Here is a 17,728-nt window from a genome sequence, read left to right on the forward strand (position 1 = left end):
AGATCTGGAGAATGTGCTGGCCAGGGCAGCAGTCGAACATTTTCTGTATCGAGAAAGGCCCGTAGAGAACCTGCAACATGTGGTCGTGCATTATCCTGCTGAAATGTAGGGTTTCGCAGGGATCGAAAGAAGGGCAGAGCCACGGGTCGTAACACATCTGAAATGTAACGTCCACTGTTCAAAGTGCCGTCAATGCGAACAAGAGGTGACCGAGACGTGTAACCAATGGTACCCCATACCATCACGCCGGGTGATACGCCAGTATGGCGATGACGAACACACGCTTCCAATGTGCGTTCACCGCGATGTCGCCAAACACGGATGCGGCCATCCTGATGCTGTAAACAGAACCTGGATTCATCAGAAAAAAATGACGTTTTACCATTTGTGCTCCCAGGTTCGTCGTTGAGTATACCATTGCAAGCGCTCCTGTCTGTGATGCAGCGTCAAGGGTAACCGCAGCCATGGTCTCCGAGCTGATAGTCCATGCTGCTGCAAACGTCGTCGAACTGTTCGTGCAGATGGTTGTTGTCTTGCAAACGTCCCCATCTGTTGACTCAGGGACCGAGACGTAGCTGCACGATCCGTTACAGCCATGCGGATTAGGTGCCTGTCATCTCGACTGCTAGTGATACGAGGCCGTTGGGATCCAGCACGGCGTTCCGTATTACCCTCCTGAACCCACCGATTTCATATTCTGCTAACAGTCATTGGGTCTCGACAAACGAGAGCAGCAATGTCGCGATACGATAAACCGCAATCGCGATAGGCTAGAATCCGACCTTTATCAAAGTCGGAAACGTGATGGTACGCATTTCTCCTCCTTACACGAGGCATCACAACAACGTTTCACCAGGCAACGCCGGTCAACTCCTGTTCGTGTATGAGAAATCGGTTGGAAACTTTCCTCATGTCAGCACGTTGTAGGTGTCGCCACCGTCGCCAACCTTGTGTGAATGCTCTGAAAAGCTAATCATTTGTATATCACAGCACCTTCTTCCTGTCGGTTAAATTTCGCGTCTGTTGCACGTCATATTCGTGGTGTAGCAATTTTAATGGCCAGTAGTGTAATCTGTCTCACACGCTGCACACATCCAAAACGCCACGCGACCTCCGAACAACAAACGAAAAGGAACGATTCGACCTGTTACAAAATCTGTTGAGTAGCTGACTGACAGTGTGCTTACAAGTTCAACTGAACAGTTTAGTCATCATGTTTTGGTCGACAGAACAGTCGAGTTTGTATGCCCGGCCTGTGAAGAAAAGTGTGGGTGGTGCTTGCGATGTAACCGCCTGGCTGGGGATAATAACTGTCGAAAAAATAAGTAAATCAAAGTAAAAGCTGTTACGAATATTAATCTCGAAGAAGGTAGGTAAATTAAAATTTCTTGAAATTGGGCAGGTGTGACTCAGATTGTTCAAAAAGAAAAAAATACTTTGCAGTGAACTTATTTTCGTTACTCCGTTCCAGTATGTAAGTCATGCAAAGTTCTTAAGTGATGACTGGCGATAGAACACCATGGTTCTCTAAAAACGTGAAAAATCAAAAAGTGATTCAGGTGCATTCAGATTTAGAACTATGAATGTCGTTTATTTCTTGACCTGATGTCACATCACACAGTGCTGCCCAAAATCTCATATTTTATTGACCCCTCGCGCGATTTTTCGCAGATATTATGTACAGGGCGATTCAGGAGGAACGACACATAATTTGTGAGGTGATTCTACGTGTAAAAATTAACCGAAAAATACCTATGAAAATGTGTCAGATTTTCGATCGTTATAGAAGACTACACACAGCCATGAATCGATATGAAGGCAGGTCTGAATGTTACTTACTGGAATGCTGTGTTGGCGCTGTGGTGGATATAATACTGGTGAGACAGCTGGCTGATCCAACCTGCAAGAGGTGTGGTGGCGGTTCTCCAACAGATGGCAGCTCTATGATGTCACACCCAGGCAACCGCTGCAAGCGTGCCCAACGTGATATCGTCACTTGCAACAGTGGCCAGTCGTGAGGGTGTGTGCGTGTCATGCTTGAGTGACATTTAATTGAGTAAACGCACTGTGTCCATGAATACCAGCATGCTACATGTGTTCACCCAAGCAGAATACTCAGACATGTTTGTGTACGGGTACTCTAATGGCAGTGCCCGTGCATCTGAGACAGATTACCAGAGACGTTTCCCTGATCGACGAACTCTCTGCGCTGGGGTATTTCCCAAGGTTTTTCAAACATTACGTGAATCCAGAACACTACCCAGTGTGCACATAACATGATAACGCGAAGCCGTCCAGTCAGATGAGGAAAGGGGAGACATTATAGCAGTGGTACAACAGAGTCCCACCTCAGTACACGGCACATTACCCACCAGCTCGATATTCCAAAAACGCTAGTGTGACGTACGTTACATTCCTAGCGCTTGTGCCTGTTCCAAGTGTAGCCCAAGCAACATCTGCATCCAGGTTACTCAGTAAGCAGACAACAATTTTGTGAATGGTTGGCTGTACACAGAAACGTCGTGCAGTACACCTTATTTACAAATGAGGCTACATTTACACGCAAAGTTATCGTGAACACTCGCACTTCACACACATGGGACGATACTAGGGAAACAAGATTCCAAGTTAGGTTCTCTCTGAACGTCTGGTGTGGTATGACTGATGACCTGACGATGGGCCCTGTGTTCCAGCCAAATAACATGACAGCCGCAGCATACCCACATTTCCTGATAGAAGACCTACCTGCACTTCTGGAAGAAAAAAAATGTCATTAGAGCAACGACTGGAGATGTATTTGCAACATGATGAATCACTGATCCACTCTACCAGCAAAGTACCCCAGTATCTGAATAACTGCCCGTCGGGTTTGCCATGCGAACTAACGCACGGCATTCCGGAGTGGGAAGGAGTGCCTGGTCCCCGCTACGAATCCGCCCGGCGGACTTGTTTCGAGGTCCAGTGAGCCAGCCAGTCTGTGGATGGTTTTTAGGCGGTTTTCCATCAGCCTCGGCGATTGCGGGCTGGTTCCCCGTATTCCGCCTTAGCTACACTATGTCGGCGATTGCTGCGCAAACAAGTTCTCCACGTAGGCGTACACCACCATTACTCTACCACGCAAACATAGAGGCTACACTCGTCTGGTGGGGGGGGGGGGGGGGGGGGGGGGGCAACAGCGGGCCGAACCGCACCGCACCGCACAATAACCCTGAAAGAGTGGTTCGGTGTGGGGCGACGGAGGGGTGAAGTGGACTGCGGTAGTCGTCGTGGGGTTGTGGACCACTGCGGCTGCGGCGGGGACGGAGCCTCTTTGTCGTTTCTAGGTCCCCAATTAACATACAATACACTACAACACAATCTGAATAACTCATTTCCTCAACGGTGGATTTGCTGTGGCTGGTCTGCCACATCACCCGTCCTAACCATATTCGACTTTTTTTATGGGACTGGTTACAGGAGGATATGTACACTACGAAGGCAGATACATCTGAAGAACTTGTTGCTCGCATCACCGATGCTATTGCCCGCATTGACGTCCGTCGAGATGATGTCCGATGTGCAACACAACACCCGCCCCCCCCCCCCCCCCCAACCTATTGAGAAGTGCATTTGAACACCTCTTGTAGGATGAATCAACATCTTTTCCAACATTATTGTGTCTACCTCAGCACCTACACAGATTAATCATTCACAGGTATGTGTAGTCTTCAACCTGCTCCAGAAAATCGGACACATGCTCATAGGACATTTTTGGTTTATTTTCACACGTAGAATAACCTCACAAGTTACTTGAAATTTCTTCTGAATGATCCTGCACAGTCGCTGACGGTCGGAACATTGTTACATAGATAATTTAGATAATTACAGTCTCAGAAGTTGATCAAAGTTACAGATAATGTTATCATTAGGTATTTATAATTTAAATATATTCAACAGGATACAAGATCAAATACATATCTGTCGTTCGCCTGGAAAAATAAGTGAAATGATTAAAATAAAGAATGCTGATTACATTTTTGTTAACTTCATTGACATTACATTATCTTAGTTTTTCCTATAATTCTTCCTGCTTCAAATATAAGTTCATTAATTTTTAGTGTAGACGGAATTCGAGTAGCCTAAATAAACAGTTTGTTGACATTCTCAATTTAGTTTTGTATTGTGTAACACAGTAATTACGAATAAGATGTCGTTTGGTTAAACAATAATATAGCAAGATGACAGTATGACAAACAGAGTTTTTACAGGTTACTAATACTAAAAATTACAGTATATTTGGCTCTTTTTTTGCTATCCAAGTGTTTGTAAGTGAATAGTGCGAACGGCGATTAAACGAATGGACGATACATGTTGCTACCAATGAATGGACGTACTGTTAGCGAATACTTTGACATGAAGTAGCTGGAAATCACATTATTCAAAATGCGAAATTACATACGAGGGTCGTCCACAAAGTAAGTTCCGTTTCTGTTTCTATCCGCGGCAGCGCTGCGATCGCAGTTCCGAGCATGGGCGGCAGTTACTCTGACTCAAGGAGAAGACGTGTGCTTTGTTGCTTTGTTGTGCTTCTTTATAATGTCAGCTGTAATTGAAAATACCGCCGCGTGTGAAATCAGATCTGTGATTCGTTTTCTAAATGCAAAGAAAGTTAAACCAAAGGAAATTCATTGGCAAATCTGTGAGGTTTACGGACAAAATCTTATGAGTGATTCAGTGGTTAGAAGATGGACCAGACTGTTCAATGAGGGACGTGATCAAGTGCACGGTGAAGAACGAAGTGTACGCCCGTCTGTGGTTACTGATGAACTCGTTCGCACAATTGAAGAGAAGATTAAGCACAACCGTAAGTTTACACTTAGTGCCTTTGCTATGGAAATTCCGCAAATCTCACGATCACTAATTCATGAAATTGTTTCTGAAGAAATGAAATTTCGAAAACTTTGCTCACGTATGGTACCCAAAATTCTTACTGAACATCACAAAAAACAGCGGATGGGCAGTGCACTTCAGTTTTTGACACGCTGCAATGACGAAGGCGATGGTTTTCTTTCTCGAATAGTCACGGGGGAAGATACTTGGGTATCGTACGACACCCCTGAAACAAAACGGCAATCAATGAAATGGAGGCACGCTTCATCCCCAACGAAGGTTAAGCCTAAGCAAATTTAACACCTCGAAAAGTCATGTACAACGTTTTTTGGGACAGAAAAGGCATTTTGCTGATTGAGGCCAAAGAGTCAAAGCACATGGTTACTGTGAGACCGCCAAGGATTACTGTCATGTTTTGTTTTTTTCCACGATAATGCCCAACCTCACACGACGAATGTGACCAAACAACTCTCACGGGAATTTCACTGAGACGCGTTTGATCATCTTCGTACAGCCCGGACCTCGCTCCTAGCGACTTTCATCTCTTCTTACACCTAAAATATTTCCTTGGTGGTCGACACTTCAACGATGATGACGAGCTGAAAGAACATGTTACCACCTGGTTGAATACACCTTCTATGAAGAAGACATACAAAAACTTGTGCCACGGTATGACAAGTGGTTACAAAATTTCGGAAGCTATGTAGAAAAGTAGTTTAACAGTTGTAGATTATTGTACAATAAATATTTTTGCTGTATCGGTAACGTTTGTTTTATATAACTAAACGGAACTTACTTTGTGGACATAACTCGTATATGGGTCTCACCTAGTGACAGAACAGTTAATCGAGCGATCCAAATTAGCACGGAAATCACGTCTGACGCTCGTGTGGTCACGTTCCAGGCGGACACGGACCTGCTGGACGAGGTGGGCACGGCGGCCGTGTGGGTGGTGTCGGAGGACGGCGGGCGGGCGCGCGCGGACTTCCGGTGCTCGTGGGTCCTCCGGCCGCTGCCGCTGGGCGAGCTGCGGCTGCGGAGCTCCGGCGCGCCGGCGGACCCTGCGCTGGTGCTGCACCGCCTGCCGGCGGGCCCGGAGCCCGGGGGGCGGCCGCCGCTGGCTGTGGCGGTGGCGCGGCCGGAGCGCGGCGCGCCGCTGCTGCTGGAGGCGACGCCGTTCGCGCACCCGCTGCTGCTGAACGCGTGGGCGCGCGGCAACGTCGCCGCCGTCGCGGGGCCCCTCTTCCTCGCCGACGCCGCCGCCGCCCCCGGCTGCCAGGGCGCGCCCGTCTTCCTCTGCAGGTCAGCACACCACGCTGCTCGTTCCCCCTGCGGCAGTCTGTCCCGCACTCCACGGCGCTCGCGAAGTCTCCCCATTGTGGCAACCGTGTTGTTATTGTGGCCTTCAGCTCAAACGCTGTATCGATGCATCTCTCCTCTCGGGTCAATTTTATGTGAGCCTCTTCATCTTTGAACATCAAGTCCAATCTACTTAACAGAAGTAAAGCCTTGGTCTCCATCATTTTACCTCCATAATTCCCGCCATTCCTCCCCCCTCCCTTCCCCCCTGGCCCCCACACACGCACATACACTCTTCCCTCCATTAACAAATTAACTAATCGTTGATGTCTCAAGAAGTCACATATCAATCAGTCCCTTCTTTCAGTCAAGTTGTACCATAAATTTCTTTTCTCCTCAATTCGGTTCACTATCTTCTCCTTGTGATGGCGTTTCTCGATATACAGGGTGTTGCTGTAAGAGTGTACATAGAGGACATTGCAAACAAAATTTTGTGTTATAAACGGTACGTAGATGATACTTTGATACTTTATAATGCTTCAAAAAATGCAATCGATAGGTGTACTACAAAATTGAACTCTATACGTCCAAAACTACAATTTACAGTTGAACATGAAAATCAAAAACGTATTAACTACCTGGATCTCGTTATATCCAATAACAATGGCAAACATTGCTTCGCCATATACAGAAAACCTACAACTACTGATGTCATTATTAATGCTAGGTCATGTCATCCTGACAAATATAAAAAAGCATTTTTTAAGTCAACGATCCACCGGATGCTGAAATTACCCCTTGAAGAAAATGAGATAAAAAAAGAAACAAGTATTCTAAAACAGATTGCGAAGACCAATTTTTTTGATACGCGTCAAGTTGTCATTATGTTTAATAAAATGCAACAATCAAAAAGTACACACTAATAGGAGCTTATAAATACACAAAAATGACGCACATGGGGAACATATCAAATAGGATCAGCAATTTATTTAAGAATTCTGAAAGTAACAATAGTTTGCAAAATAAATTAAGACATACTGTAGGTGATGACAGCGATAGATTTCTCAGATCAGGGGTTTAGAAGATCCAATGTGGTGATTGTAGAAAAATGTACATTGGCCAAACAGGCCTCGGCTTTACTATACGATACAAAGTACATACATCAGGTACCGCACGATCTTCGGCCATCACATAACTTTTAATAAGCATGTCGAAGGGATTGTACAACAGAATTTGCAAGTCCTTCATTACGCTAATAAAGGCTTATTATTAAATATTTTGGAGGAGATCGAGATACATGCTCATTATAGAGATGAACCGTCTCTCCTTCTCAATGAACAGTTGGACTTTCGTGAAAAACATTTTTATGATCTCTTTGACGAAATTCTATGAACACATATATACTCTTTTGTTCAGAAAATCATAGGACCCAGTTGTATCCATGGCAGAAATGTACCTTAGAACAGTATGTAAATATTTATATCACATTCTTAAACTTCCAACTAGAAATATTAGGAAGTATGACTCCATTTTTAATAAATCAGTTTTATGACATTTTAAAAAGTGTTTGTAATATCATACCACACTGCAGCTGATCATTCCATTATTACATATATCACCAGCGCAAATAAAGTTAATATAAGACAGACAGACTGAATCTAGCATAGGTGTATACGTGCAGTCGAATCACAACTCATATATCGATATGATGCCGCAATGCCAAAGACCTTCACAACATCGTTGACTTTCAAACCATTGTGGTAGTACCACCTTAGCCCATAGAGGGCACACTCAGTATACATCGTCTGTACTGTTATTTTAAAGCTTTTAATTGATATTTTATACAGTATTTAAGTAATTCCATAGTTGTCAAGAGATATTTGATACATAACTATTTTATGTCATTATTGTACTTTGTTTTTTTACGTTTTGACGATTATGTGAACCTTTTTTACACTGATTGGTTGACGTGAGGTAGAGGGAGAAGATGTAGGCGGAGCATCTTCGTATTTAAGCGCATGCCCGTCACTTGCTGGCACCAGTTGACATCACAGCAGCTCAGAAGAGTCCTCCACCTACCATCTTTGAAGGATGCCATGGTTATAACAAGTCTTATAGTATTTTATCCTTATAAGCATTTTGTCATATCTTATTGTCAATCTAGTAAGGTTTCTATTACTTTCTAAATTAAATTACAGATCTGATGATGAAAGTGTGATATGACCGAACCCGGTCACTTATGTTCTTGTAGAATACGTGGCGCGATCAAGACTGAAGTTTAAAAAGAAAATTTTTTTTACATAGAGGATGCACCACTGAACAATTTGAGGTAGGGAACCTGTGGTCGGAGAAGCCCGCTTAAGGAGGTAACAGGAATAAAATCACGTTTTTATTTACATTAGTTACAGTTAACTGCAAATACCATCATTCTCACAATGAAAGTACCATTTGTACTGTATCTTAAAAAATGTGCCGAAACTGACGCCCATCAACCACAATACAAGCATAACATCAGCGAACAAGATTCTGACGCACCCTGACAAATATCCCAGGTATGTTCCGAAACAGATCGCAGGCAGCTACAATTTTGGCAGGTAATTCGATTTCCATATCCATTGGGATCTCATACACAAGTGACTTTAAAAACCCCATAGGAAATAATCAAGAGAATTCAGGTCAGGTGACCTCTCAGGCCATGGAATAGGACCTCCCCTTCCAATCAAGCGACCAGGAAATACAGCACTGAGATGGTTGGGGACATCCGTATTGAAGTGAGGCGGTGCACCGTCATGTTGTGTCCACATCCTCTAACGAGCAGCCAAGGGTACGTTCTCCAACAACTCAGGCAGAACTCTTCGCAAGAACCTCAAGTACAGGAGACTATTCAGACGGCCAGGTTGAAGATATGGCCCAATGAGATTGTCGCCTACAGTGCCAGCCCAGATGTTCACAGCAAAACGTACTTGATGGTGTGGCCCCACTACAGCGTGAGGGTTTTCCTCATCCCACACATGGCTATTCCTGCTGTTCGAAATACCATCAGGATTAAATGAGGCCTCGTCAGTAAACAGCACGAACTGGAGGAAATCTGTTCGATCAGTCTATTGTTGGAGCAACTACTGACACAGTGCGACCCTTGGTTCAGAGACAAACATTGCAGGGACTACTTGTGGGTGATGTGGATGTAATTGTTGTTCATGGAGTACCGGCAATGCGCTAGTATGTGCAGCGCCCTTTTCATGTTCAATACGAGAGAACTTGTAGTGCGATCCGGTGCATGTTCCAGCACCTTCTCCTCAAAATCGGGTGTGCGAGTGGTCCTCATGTTGCCATAGGTTCCTCGTTTCTACGTTACAGTGAACCAGTCTCTTGCATTCATCGATCGAGAGAAATAAACACTCGTCATGACGGATGATGCCTTTTAGGAAATCGTTTCCCAAACAGCCTTTCAGCAGCGAGAGCATTACAACTTACTTCCCATACACAAGGTACATGTTGTTGGCTTTCAAAATAATAAATGATGAATCGATGGTATGGTATGGCCCTCAACTACGTACCCACTGACTCAGAGTTTCAATACTAAAATTTTTGGCTGGTTTCGTTGTCTAGGGGCTGGGATACGTAGTTGCCGCATTACAGGCCAAATACTTCTGACTCTACAGTATAGGATAAGAATACACAGTTGAATCGAATGGTCGAAGGTTTCTATCACTCGGCAATTCGAATTATGAATATAACATATAAAATTATAAATGAAAGATTGCAATTAAATAAAATCTGCAGGTACTATCTTAACGACTTTAAATGATGAGCATGATAGTAGAAGTACTTTTGAGAATGCGGTATATTTCTGCGAAACACTTATTGGCGTCGATGGTCCAGCAGTTAAATAAAATATAAGTTGAATAACAGGGAAACAATAGATTCCTACTGCACATAATTACTTATGAACAACAACATAGCTCGCGAGATATTCACTTCTAAACGCATACTACGTCTTCACTGTAGAAGCCACGGAAATCACACAGGAGCCCAAGTCGACACTGCGAAATATTTCTGTCTCACGTGACCATGGGCAAACTGCTCCAAGTCTTTCCCACGGCTCTGCGTCCGTCGCGCCGTCGTGTCCAGCACTTCCCATCGTGTGCGACTGTCCCTCGCCCCGCACTGCTCAGAACTCCCCTCCATTCACTTCGGTAGTCGCCTCCCTTAGTAATGAGCGCTGTGACTGGCGATAGTGCTCCCGTCATGTCTCCAAGCCAACGCACGCTCTCAAACATTTTGAAACACATTAGAAATACTGGATTTATATTTAAATAACTTGATATTAAATAAATATTCCTATGCCTGGACCATAAACACGCTCTAACACACATAATTAGATTCATAAACAAATTAAATAAGTATATATCAAAGGGATAGAACAAAAGATAGGCCAGTAGCCTAATGTCTCTGTACTTCCTAAAACACATTAAATATTTAACCAATTTCTTCATGAATAGTATGTATCAGCTATAAACAAAGACATAGACGAATAAATATATTTATAAGCATGCGGCTACCGTTTTTCCGTGTCACTATGGAGTACTTATGCCCTGACGCGATTAGTAGTAATCAGTCACTTTTACCTCCAATAACTCATGTACTATTCAAGTTACATGCCTGTAATTCATACCAATTTAGGTTTACCCTAATAGCTTTCTAAAGACACGTCGATCGACAGAATCGTTTAGATTTTGGAAATTCATTTCAGGGGGTTGCTTGTATAATTTACCATCAGATAATGAATATTGATAATCTGACTACACCATCAGAATCGCCGTACAATTAATCGTAATATACATGTTTCTTTTTGAAGCATCATGATTCATCTGGCTACTATTAATTTCTATACGTACTGTGAAATGTCTGCTATTATGGTTTCACAGAGTCCGCCATCTTTGGCACTCCCCGCACAGACATCTCCTTCATCGACACAAAGCACCGTCTTCGTCACAGCGTCAACATGGAATTCCCAGCCACGCAATTGGGCTGGACCCCTCTTGCTTTGGCCAACGTCTGCCACCACGTGGCCGGCCTGCAGAGCAGCCCGCGCCCGCCGAACTTCGAATATTTTCAGGGCGCCACAATTCGCCTGTTACCTCACAATGTCTGTGAGTTCTGCGAAACTGCTCCGGTACTGCTCCATCGCATTGTACTGTACGTCTGAATAGCACTGAGTAATGAATGGGTCTGTCGTTGATTCATAGCACGTTCTGTCATGGGACAATGTAAATACGATGCAAAAGAGCCACCTTATGGAGAAGTACAGTAAACAAAACCTGGATCATGACTTCCTGGCACTTAGCCTCGTTCTCGTTGTTTCCTTGCAGGAAATAAAGAATGTACATGTAAATAAACAGCACAATGCGTGTAAACTTGTACCCCATGTTAGTTATAAATAATCTGGAAAACAGTAATGCTACACAAAGCAGTAGACAAGTTTCCTTCAATATCTCCTTAAGCTGGATTCTCTGACCCCAGCTTTCCTACCTCGAATTGTTCAGTGGAGCATTCTCTATGTCCTGTTATATTTTTGCACGCTCTTACGTTAACACCTTGTAGAGAAGGCATTTGACAGCATCTCCACCAGAAAAGTTTGGGAAGCACTTAAAAAGAATGGAGTGGAAAAAGAGACAGCTAGCAAAGTGGAGAATATGTACGTAGTGTGGAAGTCTGAGTTGTATGAAAGAGTGGAAAATAAAAAGACGGATTGTTTCCAGCAAACAAGTGGTGTGAAACAGGGTAGTGCATTATCATCTCTCCTTTTTGTTGTGGGCTTGGATGAGATAATGACTAAGGTGGGAGAAAAAATGGAGAAGAGAAGATGGAAGCAATTGTGTTCGCAGATGACTCGATGATCTGGGTTCAATATGGCTCTGAGCACTATGCGACTTAACATCTGAGGTCATCAGTCGCCTAAAACTTAGAACTACTTAAACCTAACTAACCGAAGGACATCACACACATCCATGCCCGAGGCAGGATTCGAACTGCCACCATAGCGGTCGCACGGTTCCAGACTGAAGCGCTCAGAACCACTCGGCCACCCCGGCCGGCGATGATCTGGGGAAGCAGGGACGAGGAGATTCAAGTACAGCTCGATGCTTTGGAAGAAATTGTGAGGCACGATGGAATGAAATTTAATGTCAACAAATGTGAGATCCTGGTTACAACTAGAAAGAAAGGTAGACCAACTAGCACAATTAGGACTAGAGGTGAACAACTCAAAAAGGTGGAAAGTACCAAGTACTTGGGAAGCGTGTTAGAGAAAAATGGAAGAAATGATAAAGAGAGATAATTGAACATGGCAGATGGGCAGAAGCATTCCTGCGACGTGTGAGGAGACTGGTTTGGAACAAAGACATCCCACAGAAAGGCAAAGAAGTAATATACTGACGTTACTACATCCAAATACTGACCTATGCATCTGAAACATGGTTAATGAAGAGAAGAGGTTCAAGCAGTTTACAGGCATGTGAAATGAAGATCCTCACGAGTAGGATAGGAGGATAGGAGTAACAAGGAGACAGAAGATGGGGAATGAAAAGGTAAGAAACATACAGAAAGAGAAACCCTTGCTGAGCAGGAGAGAAACATCCAAGCTGAGATGGTATGGGCTCTTAAAGACAGTGGAAATGGAGATGTAAAGGAAAGGACCAAGAGAAAGACCAAGGTGAAAGGTGTGGAGGACTGTGTTGAAAAATTATGCGATGACTGGACCACAGCAAACACATGTAGATATGGTGGGAAAACAGGGCTAAATGTGGAGGCTTATGTTCCAAACAGACTCAACCTGGGCCGGGAACTGTTCAAATTGATGATGATAATCATGATGATGATAATGATCTCCTCCTTTCTTATTCGATCAACCCATCTGCACTTCAACATTCTTCTGTAACCCAACATTTCGAAAGATTCCATTTTCTCCTTGTCTCAGCTGTTCATAGTCCATGTTTCACTAGTATACGAGGCTACAGTCCACACAAATGTCTTGAGGAAACATCTCCTAACACTTAAATTTATGTTAGATATTACGAATCGGGCAATGCTTCGCGGTTACGAAATACGAGTGCTGGAACTTCAATAGTGGAAACTATTTATTTACAGCTCGTTCAAAATAGATACGTGTTTCAAAGTTTTAATGACTCTCGAAGTAGTCACCAGCATTGTGTATAACACGTTGCCAGTGATGTGGAATTTGTAGGATACTCTTAGCAGTGCCAGTTGTGTTGACAGTTCGAGTGGTGCGGTATATTGCCCGACAAATTTGTAGCAGTTCTGAAGCGAATGCCGTGAAGTGTTCCCTTCAATTTACAAATCGAGTTGAACTTATGAGGGCTTAATTCAGGGGAGTGCAGTAGGTGGTACAGCACTTAGTAGCTCCATCAGTCAAGCAAATCAGTAACAGCTTGCACTGTACGTGCTTGAGCATTGTCCTGCAAAATGATGGTCAGGTCCTGCAGAAAGTGTGATCACTTCTGTCTTTAAGCTGTTCATTTTTGAAACACAACCTACAACCAGCTTTACCCTTCTGCGGGGACAGCATGACGCGGTCGCCAACTGAAGTCACAGACAGCGACAATCTGTTATTAAAAGTGCGCGCCCGGAAGTATGCAAACACGCGATCTCGCAGTCGGCTGATTCGGAACACAGGTACTTTCCTATGAGCCTCTGAAACCCCGGTAGACTCCAGTGTGCAGGTGGACCCGTTTGCTGGTCTGTCAAACCAATTTGACTCTGTGACACGACTATGTGTGACGGAATATGTCAAATGTTTGGACGGCTGAAACAAATAAGTACACCCACGCATCATGATGTAAGAAGCAGTACCTCTGACGGTTCATATGGTGACTGACACAGGCTCTAAGTGTCAGACTAGCAAAGGACACAAGTCTCACCGTTTAGCTAAAGACCTGCCATTCTTTACTAGCGCAGCACCAGTACAAGAATGTGTTCTTCTCTTTCTCGTAGCTTCCCTCGCCAGCTCAGTAGCATAGCAAATTTACATGCTTAGACTACTCCCACTTTAGCCCAAGCCAATCACGAGCTGGAGCATGGCATTCGAAGCTGGGAGACCGCCCCTTGATCTGCATACGCAGATTTGACCAACCAGCGATTTTAAAAATTAATGGGGAGAAAAGGAAAAAAGGTTCAGCTTCATGGCCTCTTTCCCACGCGTTTATGGCATGTCTTTGCTAAAAGCATGACCTGGATGGAACCACAGCCCTCCATAAAAATATCGTTATCTCTTCTGTTGCCCATTTCTAACTTTTCAAAGGAGGGCCATAAACACGCTAAAAACCTAATGCCTTGACAAATATGTTTTGTAGCAGAGACTGGACGCCTGGGCTGTCCCACGGAAATTAGCAGAAACTCACAGCAGTCTCATCGGCTTCCTACCTAACAAGGGTCCATCTTCTGCTTTATTGCTTGTCATCAATGCTCTGCTCATAGCTGCAGCGAATCCTCAGCGCTAGTCAGCCTACCTGGACGCGGCCGCTGACCGACCGGCGCCACCCAGTGTGTCTGCACAGTGAGGCCAAGGGACTTGGCAGTCTGCAAACGTTTTCACCCAGGTTCCACAGAAAAAAAACGCTCTCCCCGGCGCTTAGTCGCCGTACACTTTTACTGCAGTCAATTAACTCAGCACCCTCTTCCTTTTGGACTCGCATTCGGGAGGACGACGGTTCAATCCCGCGTCTGGCCATCCTGATTTAGGTTTTCCGTGATTTCCCTAAATCGCTCCAGGCAGATGCCGGGATGGTTCCTTTGAAAAGGCATGGCCTGCTTCCTTCCCGTCCTTCTCTAATCCGATGAGACCGATGACCTCACTGTCTGGTCTCCTCCCCTGAACAATCCAATCCAAATCTTCCTTTGAACGCAGGTAAAACTTATTGCTATTCCTCCACTAGAGTACATAAGCAAGAGCGTTAACTACTGCCAATCATTTCATCATATGAATGAAGTCAGATCTTATCAAATATAGCAACCAAGTAATAAATATCATCTTCCCTATGAACATTAAGCAGCATGACACCGAATCAAAAGTGAGAGTGGCTTACAATCCCTCACAACCTCCCCGTTCCTCTCAATACCTGCTCAGTACCTACAGATTTTTTTTAATTGCAGTCTTTCATTTATAGATGTTACATTCAAAATTCGCAATTTCCGAATGATAGGAACCTTCGACCATTCGATTCATATGTATATTCACATTGTATACTGTAGACTCAACAGTATTTGGCTTCTAATGTGGCAACTATGTATCCCAGCCCCTAGACAACAAAACCAGACAAAACTTTTAATATTTCAACTCTGAGTCAGAGGTTATGTAAATGAGGGCCACAATAAATTTTTATTTTTGAAAGCCCACAATGTCAACTCTTGACTCCGAGCGCCGAACCACGGTATGCATGTTTCGGCGGCAGCAATCCACATAGTTTCCTATGGGCACTCACTGCTGACCAGTGGCTACAATGTTTCTCTTCGGAGCGTCGAACACTTGTGAGTGTTTTGTAAGCGCTTTGTGAAGCTGACATAAGGTATCCCCAGATTCGACTGCCGATTGATGCTGATTGTCGAGTGTCAGAAGACTTTTTTTCAACTGTGGGTTGTTTCTTAGGTACAGCCTCAGACAAACTAAGGTTCTTTCTAAAATTAAAGTTAAAATCATGCAGTGTTTCTGCCCTCGCAGTGATTCTCTGGCGTGCATTTCTTGAAAACGTAAAGGGGATTCTGGTTACTATATGTGGCCTGTGTGTGTAGAGTGGCGAGGTCTACTCCTTGCAAATCGTGTCTCTTCCTCGTTCACACATTTGTGGGAAAGGAAAGGAAGAATCACGAAATGATTTCAGTGAAACAAGTACCGAGTTGTTCCATTCATTTAGGAAGTTAACTGCATGAAAAGCGTATTGAGATTTTAGTATCCCACGATGCCCATATAGATTCAGAGTCAGAGATCTTACCAACATCGAGTCGGCGCATTCTAATCGTGTTCACACGAGGTAGCAGAAGTAGGCAAATTAGTCTCTCCATATATAAGTAGGCGTTAGCCTTCTATGGTTTTTCTCTACAGGCTTTAAGATCGCAGACATTTTTGCAATCATTACTTCCTTTCTGTATATGAAGCTATTGATCAGATTCCTCACAATTCCAGTATAATGGTCAGACATGTTGATCTTGAACTTTTTATTTCGTCTTTGGCGTATCTGTCTACGTCAGGTTTCAATCGGAGGTTTCCTGTCCAGCCCTGGTCTGAGCGTGATCGTTCATCTATTTGTACGTTCATCCTCTTCTAATCCAGCTCTGTGGGCAGCGTGTCTGGCTGCTATGCAGAAGACCCAGGTTCCATTCCCGGTACAGCCAGGGACGTTTCCCTGGGCGAAGGATTGGTATAGGGTGCCCTCAGCCTTGTTAGGCCAAGAGAGGAACTACTTGAGTGAGAAGTAGCGTATTCGAGGTCAAGAAAGTCGACAACGGCTGGGAGAGTGGTGTGCTGGCCACATACACCTCCATACCGCATCCGATGACGCCGTTGGCAGCGAATGGCATTGCGGTCGCTCGGTTCCGATCGGCCCATCAGAGCCACAACGCGGAGCTTTGCTAGCCTCTATTAATGTCATCCATCATTTCAGTTCTCTTCCACTCATTCCCTTGGGTGCCCGAGGCAGGATTCGAACCTGCGACCGTAGCAGTCGCGCGGTTCCGGACTGAAGCGACTAGAACCGCTCGGCCACCGCGGCCGGCGCAGATGGTTCCTACGCCAACGGCCTTGCCGCAGTGGTAACATTGGTTCCCGTCAGATCACCGAAGTTAAGCACTGTCGGGCTGGGCTAGCACTTGGACGGGGGACCATCCGGTCTGCCGAGCGCTGTTGGCAAGCGGGGTGCACTCAGCCCTTGTGAGGCTAACTGAGGAGCTACTTGACTGAGAAGTGGCGGCTCCTGTCTCGTAAACTGACATACGGCCGGGAGAGCGGTGTGGTGATCACATGCCCCTCCGTATCCGCATCCAATGACGCCTGTGGGCTGAGGATGACACGGCGGCCGGTCGGTACCGTTGGGCCTTCATAGCCTGTTCGGGCGGAGTTTAGTTTAGATGGTTGCTACACAGTGTGTGTCCCCGTCACTATTTTTTTCTCTTCCTGATCACTTTCAGTGATATTCTTTCCTCCTCTGGTTTTTTTTTCACTTCTTCTGCATTCTTGAGTCTGTCAGTCTGTTCTCCGTAACCACATTTTAGAACTTTCCAAAAATCTTTCTTTTTCCTTTTTAACTGCCTATGGTTCACTGCTGTACAAGGCTACGTTCCAGACATAACATTTAGAAAATCTTTTCCTCGGCTCCACTGGAATCCTTGTAGCTGTTGGCAACTGTTTCACTTTTTTAAATGCTCTCTTTCCAGTAGATATGTCTTCTGTACAGCTTCAGTTCCATGTCCTTAAACTTCCCAGGTACAGAAAGCATTTTACTTGTTTCATCTTTTTCCGTCTAAGAATACGTTGACTGGCGCTTTCCTT

At 44.6% G+C, this 17,728-nt stretch overlaps 1 pseudogene; it reads left to right on the forward strand.

The window, feature by feature from the left end:
* The first annotated feature begins 16,971 nt into the window (after nt 1-16,971).
* LOC124608095 lies at nt 16,972-17,089 on the forward strand (annotated as a pseudogene).
* Nucleotides 17,090-17,728: the final 639 nt, after the last annotated feature.

Source organism: Schistocerca americana, chromosome 3 (assembly GCF_021461395.2).
Source record: "Schistocerca americana isolate TAMUIC-IGC-003095 chromosome 3, iqSchAmer2.1, whole genome shotgun sequence".
Classification (NCBI taxonomy): Eukaryota; Metazoa; Arthropoda; class Insecta; order Orthoptera; family Acrididae; genus Schistocerca; species Schistocerca americana.